Here is an 8670-nt window from a genome sequence, read left to right on the forward strand (position 1 = left end):
ACGCCCCTGAAGCTACAGGAGAAAATCTTTAAATGAACCCCCAAGTTCCAGGAAATCTTCTTAAAAACAGATAATAGTTTAAAGACCATCTGCATTGACCACTGTTCTTTTAAATATCAAATTGACAACAGCACAAATGATTGGCAGGAAAGGTTAAGAGGCAATGGGTGTGTCAATTAGGGAGGAACAACCGAGAAAAGGACGTGAAGATGGTTTTACACCTTGAACAATGTAATCAGTGTCCAGAAATGATACAAGTAGGAATCACTGCATTTGTATACATGCTGCTAGATCTATGAAAAATAAACAAATAGCTCTCTGCGCCCACCGCCGATTTCAGAGGGGTCGCACCGCGGCTGCGTTGCAATCTCCTTCTGCTCCCCTCCGTGTCCCCTGGAACTGCTACCCCCTTCCTCAGGCCACTGCTTACCTTTGTGGAAGTAATGGAAGGACCTCGCCACCCGGCTCATCAACAGAACAGACAAGCAGACTGCTTATTAGCTACGGAGAAAGACGAAGAGGCTATTTCTTGTCACACACACCCCCCCCCCCAAAAAAAAAACTGCTGCATATCTTTCTGAAGCCATGAAATTGATACCGTCTGGGCAGGCCCATTTGTCACGGGAATTGTAAAGGGACATCCACAGCAAACAGCGCCTGCTCATCCAGGAGAGGTGGAAGAGGGCAAAGCGTGAGTGATGAGAGTCTCGCAGAACTTCCTTGCAGGACGTTGAAGTACCTTGCAAGACGTGGCCACGAGAAACTCCATTTTGGGAGAGAAATGAAAGTATAATATGCAGGTCCAGCCTACACGTCGAGCCACTGCCAAGAACCAACAGATGGCCCGAAGAGCCACCCCAGAAAGTCTGGGAAACCCAATAAGACTTGGCTGGACATGCGGAATTTCCAGAATGACACTGACCTTTCAGAGAGCAAGGAACCAAGGAGACATCAACTCCTGCTCTCCCCAACTCTACCTGGGGTAGACCGATGAAGGCAATGCTTATTGGGACTACAGTGCCGAAATAATAATGTGTGTAGTGTGTTGCCCTAATATTTGCCCTGATGTTCTTATACTCAATAGTTTAAGTTAATTTTAAGATTATTAGATTGTTTGATGTGTGTTTGCAGTGAATAAACGGAACATTCGAAAAAATGCCAAAGAGCGTTAAATATTGATCTCGACACACGTGACATAGAGGAAAGATGGAAAGCCCAAAAGAACACAGGCAAGGGTGTAGCCACCCACCTTCAGGCACCTCACAAGCCCTCTATTGAGGATGCGGAGGGCCAGAGCCTACTTCTTCCTCAGAAGTACAGCACACCCGCCGAGAGACGCCTGCCCTAAGCTCTGGGGGGGTCTTTGACAGGGATCCAGACACACTACTGTCTTTACTTCAGCAGAGGAGTGAGCCAGCAGAGCCATGTATTGGAAGCAAGGGCCCCAAAGATGATAAAAATTAGAGAGGAATAGGCAAGCAGAATGGCCGGTTTGAAGAGGCATGCGGGATTCCCTGTGGCTGGTAACGAAAGACTGAGGAAAAAAAATAAACAACTGAAAGCGGACATAGAATAATGCCCAGTAGAAAAGGAGCTGGACGTAGATACTGATTCTGTGGAAAAATCAGAGTCATGAAGCTTGCCAACACATTCAGAAACCACGACATCTTCTTCTACCTGGTGGAAGTTTGCACCAAATACTGGGAAAGCCAAGGCCATTCCAGTTTCCATTCACCCTCCCTTGAATTTTCCATCTCCAGCACTTGCCCTCATGGAGCCCTCTGGGACTTCCTGAAAGGATCCGTGAATAACTGGAATAGATGGCCACAGAGGAGGAATGAAAAATCCAGAGAAAGAGCTAAAGGGACAAGCACAGGCCAGGGTGGCCTGAGAGCTGCAGCACATGTGGCACAAGCTGTAGAAGAGGCTTTGCCAGGGCTGGGGAGCACTGTGAAATATGTTACATATCTGATGCCCTCACGAGAGGCCATGATGCCAGACTTAGCAGACACTAACGCTCAGAGGTTCACTTTTACTTGATGCAAATCAAATGGTTACCTGGAATTCTTTTTTTCAAACCGCAATTACTTTCCTTATCAGCAGGGTTAAAATGTATAAAAACATGCTATGTGTAATTAATCTATAATGCCATAAATGATCATGCAAACCTAAGTAAGATAGCCTGAGGGGCTGCCTTGTATTTGAAACATGCTTTCTATCACGTATCGATGGCATGCATTTGTTATGCACATTTTGTTTGTTTAAATGAGGTGTGAGATACGTGCCTTTCTAGATGAAATTATATGTGCTACACTTTGCACTACTCATAATAATAACCTATCAAGAGAAATACATAACTTTCAATTCTATGAAGGACCCAAATTCTTAGTCACCTTTTTTGAAGAAAAAAAATGACCAGTTTATGTAATTAATCAGGGTGCATTTTAAGTTCGAACTCTTGTTTATTGTATAATGCATCCCTTGAAAATGTCAAGGAAATATCCTTTTGCTTTTAATGATGCACAAGTGAGAGTAATGCTAGTTAGCTGTATTTGGTTATAATAAAATCAATAAAGTAATTGTGTTTTATACCTTTGTTGAATGTATTTGGTAGTTAAGAGGCAAGTGTTGTATGACCTCTGCTGGTCGTAAAGTTTAATAAGAGTTTGCACAGACGCAGTCAAATGATAAATTTTGGTGTGGTCACTAACTTCGTCAATGATTTGCTTTCCATTTCCTTGACAGCTAGGGAAATAGAAATTCTTGAGTTTTCAGTGTGCTCCCAAATGCTCAGGGGTACTCCAGGAGAGGGGTGCTATACTTGGGGCACCCAAGGCCAGGAAGCCTTTCCTTGGCTTTCTCCATACAGAGTCTGAGAATGTTCCAGGGCTGGGAAGGGGAGGAGGCAGAGGAGGATGTAAACACAACATCGGGGCACAAGCCTTTGGGTGTATTTAAAGCATGGCCTCGGCTTTCTGTGTGGAATGACGGGGTGACAGAAATACAGAAGAACTGCCTCCTAGGAGGGAATCAAGGAGAGTTGGTTGGTTGAGGGACTGGGTTGGGCTCACTTGCTTAAGTAATGAAACTAGTATGACTGGAATCAGGTGAAGTGAACCATTCAGAGAACATTTTTTTCCTGTCTCATCATAATAACTGATGAAACAAAAAATTAACTAGGTTTTTGTTTGTTTGTTTTGCCAGTTAAATTGTTTTAATTTCAGAGCTTAACAATTAAGAGTCATACACAGAAGTCAATACATACACCTAGCACTTGGGGCTAAGTCTATACAGCTGAATACAATTATAAGGTATGGTCTCGGGGAAGAGAGTTCTGGGGAGAGCAACACATTCCCCCCACCTCTTTCAAACCAAAAGAAAATGTTACAAGTATTAGACCTCATTTTGCATATTGAAGTCATTAGACATACAGGGGAAAGTCAGCTTTTTTATTTGTGTTGATTCGTCATTTAACTTTAAAACACTGCTAGATGTGAATATTAAAACAAAAATTCATGGCAAGTAGTGAGTATATTGTTCACCACTGCACACTAAATGCCAGCAGCAAGTGATATTCCCTGACCTGCACGAAGAGGCCTGACACTGGGCCCCATTTTGCGGGGGGGGGGGGGGGTTGTCCCTCATCCTGATATGCTTCTCCATGGTGCCGTCTTTCCTCGTTGAGATCAAAGTCCACCAGTTCTGCCTGGTCCATTTCATCAGTTTCTTCTGCTTCCTTCTGCTCAGGTAGGAGTTTTTCCAGCAGAGAAAGTTAATCTGGAGAAAGAAAACAATTCTCAGGCAAGTTCCACCTTAAATTCAATGAGTAGCCCCCTCCCCACCCCCTTTTCATATGGTCTGGGATTATTTACCATGCCTTCATTTAGCACGCATTTGAAATTTTCATTCTTCACGATCTGACCTGCATGAGAAGCAATGATGATGGTTTGGTTATCAAGAGTGGATAGTGGATTTTGCAAGCCACACCAGTTGCATGTCCATATGCATGAAAAGGTCTCTTTGGTTAGTGAAAACAGCATGATCCTAAAACAATAATAATCTCCTTTATCCAGTCCAGGTGCTTGGTCTCCTTCACCATGGAATGTTATCTTCTGGCCAGCTTTCATGCCTTTGTCCATGTGAGCTTCTAGAATCTTCTTGCTTCCATTGCCACTTTTACATGTACCTTTCGGGCTGATCCGTTCCCCATGGCCCTGGCACTCCATACACACAGACTGAGCTTGCTGAACCAGTAGGGGTCCAATCTGATGAACTCGTATTTGCATTCCACTGCCTCAGGAATTAGGACAGCACTCGACTGCTCCTTCCTGACCGACTCGGGCTTCACATTTGTCGCAAATCTCATTCTTTGGCAGAGCCGGCTTTCTTATTGCACCATTATAGAAATCTTCTAATGTTGCTGAGTTGATGGACAATGTTTTTCCTCTCCTTTCTCTCTGCATTCTTCCACCACCTCCAAAGAACCTATCAAAGATGTCCCTCTGCAAACCAAAACCACCACCTGGTCCGCCCTCCCTGATGGGCTGCTCACCTCCGTTGTCATATATTTTTGGTCTCTTTTCTTTGCATTAGAAAGCACATCAGACCCTGGAGAAATCTGTTTCAACTTCTCACCTGCATTTGGATTCTTATCCAAATGATACTTCGTGATCAGTTGCCTATAAGCTTTTATCACCTCTTCCTGTGGTGCTGGGTTTGACCTCCAAAGCATCATAGTAAGTGGCTCCTTTCACCGTCTTCTACAACTGTTGAGTGGGCTAAGCCAGGGAGGGGGCATGGGAAGGAGCTGCTTGCTGTGCCCACTTCAGGTCACCTCGGTTTCTCTGCCTCTCTCAAAGTGCTCTGGAAAGTTCCCCGAAATAACCTAGCTTTTAAAATAACTTGAAAAATTCAGGTTTGTTAAAAATCAAATGGTACTTAAATTATCCATCTCAATGTTGTATTATTCTAGACTCTGGAGACATCTTGCTAGCCTAACCTTATAACACTTGAGATTTAAGTTTGTGCCATAAATAAACTATTTTATTGGCTAAAAATAAATAAATAGCAAACCCTACAGCATACCAAACACCAAACCCACTGCCATCGGGTGGATGCTGACTCACAGCAACATGATATAAGGTTTTTAACATGGGAGGAGATAGGCTCATCTTTCTCCAGAGAAGCATCGCTGGTTTGACCTGCCAACCATGTTGTTATCAATCCAATGATCCAATGCTAAACGGACAGTGGCACCAGGGCTCCTAGAAAATGAATGTAGCTTAGAGGCAAATAAAATGTGGACTATCCATGTTATAAAAGACAAGATAGGGGGATTTGGTTTACACTCTATGTGCCTGATAGGATTTGTGTCAGCGTGGGTGGGCCAGGATTCCTGCATGTGATGCTGTAGCACAGTGGGCTCCACTCCATGATGGGCGCTTTTGAAGAGCAGCCAAGTAGTTGTGGTGAGAATGCGTTGTTGCTTTTAGGCACCGTGGAGTTAGTTCTGACTTATAGTTACTCTATGTACAACAGAATCCAACACTGCTTGGTTCTGTACCATCCTGACAATTGTTCTTACGTTTGAACGTATTGTCAAGCCATCTTCTCTTTTTCACTTCCCCTCTACTTCTTCAAGCACAATTTCCTTTCCCAGGCACTGGTCTCCCCTGACAAGTCCAAAGTAGATGAGAAAAAGTCTCACAGACCTTGCTTGTAAGGGATATTTTGGCTGTATTTCTTCCAAGACAAATTTGTTTGTCCCTTTCGGAACCCGTGGTACTTCCAATATTCTTCTCTAGCGCCACAATTCAAATGCTTTGATTCTTCCTCAGTCTTTTTACTCAGTGTTTAAATTTCACATGCACATTGTGTAATTTAAAATACCATGATGTGAGTTATGCATATTTTAGTCCTCAAAGTAATTGTGTTAGTATGGGTACTTTAGAGAAACAAATCCACAGAAACTCATATGTATAAAAGAGAGTTTTATATAAAGGTTAAGTGCACCTCAAGAAACATCCCAACCCAGTGCTGCCCAAGCCCACAAGTTCAACATTAGCCCATATGTCTGACACCAATCCACAAAGCCCTCCTCCATCTCACAAAACACACACTATGATGCCCACTGCAGGAGGAAAGCTGAATCAGTGAATGTGTAAGCATCTCAGCACTGGCAGAGGTCTCCACACGGCTGCTCCAGCACCCAGGGTTGCTTCGGGGTAGGTCCATGCAGCTTCTCCTTGGGGTTGTCTTGCAGGAAGTGAGTCTTGCCAGCTGAAGCATAGAACTGGCTAAGGCAGTCCGACCTGGTCTGACCATCACAAAGCAGGAGACCTGAGAACTTAAAAGGCAAAAGGCAAGGCTCACTGAGCCATTTATCTCTCCACCCTTCAATTAACTCCATATGTGTTTATAGGCCAGGTTGGCACAATAAACTAACTACTTCAGTAATGTCCTTTTTCCCCTAACACTTTAAAGAGGTCTTGTGCAGCAAATGTACCCAATGCAATGTGTCATTTTGTTAGGTTTCTGGGGTGGTATACCTCAGTTCTTGCTTTGCAATGCTGAAAGAATTCATGTGGCAGAATCACTTTTGCAAATCCAAATGACTTTTATGAAGGAAGGAAAGTTTCAGGTATTACAGTCTCAAAGAATGCAAGCTACTTCTGGAAAGGATACGAGGCCATTTGGGGAATGCACGGGAGCTCACACTGAAGATGGCTGTTTCAGGGGAAAACGGAAAAATACACAGAAGGAATGCCAAACAGGAACACAAAAGCTACATGTGGAGCCAACAGCAAGAAATTCCAAGAGATTGGGCGGGCATACAGGTGCGTGTGCACCCATACTCAAAAGGAATCTCACCCTCTGCTTGCAAAAATGCAAATGAAAAAGAAGAGAAAAGGGGTACTCAGCCTTCCTGTGGCCGGCTTTTATCCCCACTGGCTGGTTGAAGGTATTGGCTGATCTTATTGGCTGAGTTTAGGCACCCCTGTGTGATGTCATATTGCTGGTGCCTAATATTGTGTAGGGCCCAGTTTGGATTTTCCCATAGGTGTCTAATTAGTGTGCCTGACTTCTTTGCATCCCTTTACTGTGGCCCTGCTAGGGCAGGCATTCAGGAAGACAACCCGCCTTATCCCTATTTTAGCAACCTGTCATTTTGATCTATTTACTACTACTTCCATGAGCACTGATTGTGGATCCAAGCAAGAAGGAATCCTTGACAACTTCAATCTTGACTCCATTTATTGTCATGTTACCTATTGTCCAGTTGTAAGGATTTGGGGTTTCTTTACATTGAGTTGTAAGATATGCTGAAGGATGCAAACCTTAGTCTTCATCAGCAAGTACTTCAAGTCTCCCTCAAAGACATGCACACAAATTCATTGCCATCAAGGTAATTCTGACTCTATAGGACAGGATAGAAGTGCCCCATTGAGTGTACATGATTTCCATTGTTTAAGGGAGTAAAAAGTCCCGACTTTCTCCTGTGTATTCTACTTTAGAAAATGGGTTACAAAAAGGGGGAGTTAATTATAACCCAGGTAAACAGAAGTACAGGAATGATTTAGGTTAGAACAGAAAACAGTTAAACTGAGAAAAGCAAATTAATAGAGAAAATCAATAAATTCCAAAATAGATTCTTTGAAAAGGTCACAAAAATTTACAGATTTCTAGTTATCCTAACAAAAAAGACACAAATTACTTATATCAGTAATAAAGGAGGCTACCACAATTTATTTTATAGATATCAGAAGGAAAATAAAGGAATATCATGAGTAAGTCTAGAACCAGAAATTTGATAACTTAAATGAAATGTATTAATTCCTCAAAAGACACAATCTACTAATCTTATAAAAGGAAATAAAAATTATCTGAATAGGTACTCATTTATTTAATAAAAGGAGCTTGAATTTTATCACATATTTGAAGAATAAATGACACTGATTTTTCCTGAATTTTAGAGAGAAAGAAAGAGGAAAGTAGTCCCCATTGTCCTGCTCCCGAAATCTGACCAAACTCGATTTCCTCGGTGCTATCAAGTCCATTGTGATTCATAGTGACCTGATAGACAACAGAGTTAAATACTTCCATGTCCTGCATCATCCTCAGAGGAATTTCTGTACTTGAGCCCATCGTTACAGCAACTCGATCAATCCATCTAATTTAGGCTCTTCTGCTTTTTCACTCACACTCTACCAAGCTTAATGTCCACCTCCAGGGGATGTTTTTCCTCCAGGGATTTATTTTTCCAAAATACATGAGATGAAGTCTCATCATTCTTGTTTCTAAGGAGCATGCTTGCTTTAATTTTTCCAACGCAAATTTGTTTGTTATTCTGGCTGACCTTAGTATATCTAATGTTATTCAGCAGTACCATAATTCAAAGACATAAATTTTTCTTAAAAACAAAAGGTCTCAAGTGGAGAGCAAATGCTTTGAAAATGATGAGGACAAAGAATGTACATATGTGCTCTACAACTGATGTATGTATGGATTGTGACAAGAGTTGTATGAGTCCCTAATAAAATGTTTTCTTTTTTAAAAAGCCTCTACAAGTGTCAAGCTGATTTTGACTCATAGTAACTCTATAAAACCGAATAGAACTGCCCCTTTGAATGTCTAAGGCTGTAAAACATTATGGCAGCAGACAGCCTTATC

General features: G+C 42.3%; 2 pseudogenes; one reads left to right on the forward strand and one right to left on the reverse strand.

Annotated features, from left to right (window-relative positions):
* The first annotated feature begins 209 nt into the window (after positions 1-209).
* LOC142424043 (nuclear receptor-binding factor 2-like) lies at positions 210-2040 on the forward strand (annotated as a pseudogene).
* A 1498-nt stretch (positions 2041-3538) lies between these two features.
* On the reverse strand, positions 3539-8145 carry LOC142424044 (dnaJ homolog subfamily A member 1 pseudogene; annotated as a pseudogene).
* Between the last annotated feature and the right edge of the window lie 525 nt (positions 8146-8670).

This window comes from Tenrec ecaudatus, chromosome 13 (genome assembly GCF_050624435.1).
Source record: "Tenrec ecaudatus isolate mTenEca1 chromosome 13, mTenEca1.hap1, whole genome shotgun sequence".
NCBI lineage: Eukaryota > Metazoa > Chordata > Mammalia > Afrosoricida > Tenrecidae > Tenrec > Tenrec ecaudatus.